General features: G+C 42.7%; 1 long non-coding RNA gene across 2 annotated transcripts; it reads left to right on the plus strand.

The window, feature by feature from the left end:
* The first annotated feature begins 51 nt into the window (after positions 1–51).
* Positions 52–1346, plus strand: LOC114578855. 2 transcript variants are annotated; one of them, XR_003699779.1, is made up of 3 exons: positions 52–875; positions 949–1007; positions 1090–1346. It is a non-coding gene; the product is annotated as an uncharacterized LOC114578855 (long non-coding RNA). The 2 variants fall into 2 exon arrangements; XR_003699778.1 differs by having other exon boundaries at positions 52–738; positions 814–875; positions 949–1346.
* The last annotated feature ends 6 nt before the right edge of the window (positions 1347–1352 follow it).

A 1352-nucleotide genomic window follows, 5' to 3' on the forward strand; every position in this document is an offset into this window, starting at 1 on the left:
AAGAGGAGGTCGGGGCTGAGGAAGTCGGGATTTGGCGTCGGCTGGAGATCGGAGGGAGGTCGGACGGGATGGAGATTGGAAGCAGAGGGCTCGGATGGCTGCAGGTATGAGGAAGGAAATCTCTCTCTCTCTCTGCTTGCGTGAAACGTCGGCACAGGCAAGTGCTCGACGGGGTTGGGGATTGAAGGGAGCAGAGGTGGAGTTCGGAGAAGCGTCGGGTTGGAAGAGCAGCCGAATGGAGGTGTCTTCCCTTTCGTTTTATAGATGCGAAAGAGGTGAGGAACGAGGCCGTCGTCGTAGGATTCGCGTAGGATTCCCGTAACGGCGCCGGATTCAGCAGGATTTTAGCTGATTTTGGGAGAAAAATCGGGAAGGATTTCGGGATTCAACGGATACAAGGTATGTATGCGAGATTTCTTTTTTTTTTTTCTTCTTTTCTCTTTGGTTCCTTTGGGTATGACATGAGGGTCAACAAATGCCCCCCAACAAATGTGGTACGTGTCTAGAGCGAATCACGTTTGTTGTATGTTGATTGACCCTGTGGATCTCTAGATATTTGTTCTAGATGTCACACTAGGGTTTCCATTTAGTGGATCTCTAAAAGTTCGTTGGGAAGTCACACTAAGATTTTCATTCCATAGACCTCTAATAGTCCATCTTTATGCCTTTGTAGATCCCGTAGATGCACTTGTAGTCAAGAAGCTGCTTCAGAATTTCTACAGTTACTTTTGGGCTCAGGTACGCTTTCTTCCCTTATTTTTTATTTAATTTTGATTTTGTGCTCGTACTGACACTGCTTTGTATTTTGTGCAGGCTACTACAAGAAGAGGATCCGAGCTTTAGCCAGTTTACTGCCTCAGGAGACTTTAGTTTTGGTACGTTTTTACTTTGTTTGTACTGTTCTTTTTTTTTAGCTGCTTTCTGCCACCCCTTTTTTGCTCTGCACAGGTTTTTGGAGAGGAGCGGGATACTTGTTCGCTAGCCACCTCAGGAGACTTCTGTTTCAGGTACAACATTTTTTTATAGTCTCTTATATATGTTCTTTATGATTCTTTTTCATTCTACTGACTTCTCTTTTGCTTTGTGCAGGTCCTAGAAGTGCAGAATATCTGATCTTCGGAAGGAGGAGAATAAGGCTGTGGACTTCCTCTTCAGGCGTAGTTTAGGAGATAGATTTTAGTCCTCTGTGAAGGACATTGTACTTTTTCTTTTTTTTCAGCTGATGTAATCTTGTAAAAAGATGATATTTGTAAACTTGTATATAAATTTTGAATGAATAAAATAAAGTAATTTTATAAATCCAGTCATTGACGATCTCTCTTTTTACTGCTCTTGAGACTTCTGTAGTTGTA

The sequence above is a fragment of the Dendrobium catenatum genome, unplaced genomic scaffold (genome assembly GCF_001605985.2).
Source record: "Dendrobium catenatum unplaced genomic scaffold, ASM160598v2 original_scaffold_187647, whole genome shotgun sequence".
Taxonomy (NCBI): domain Eukaryota; kingdom Viridiplantae; phylum Streptophyta; class Magnoliopsida; order Asparagales; family Orchidaceae; genus Dendrobium; species Dendrobium catenatum.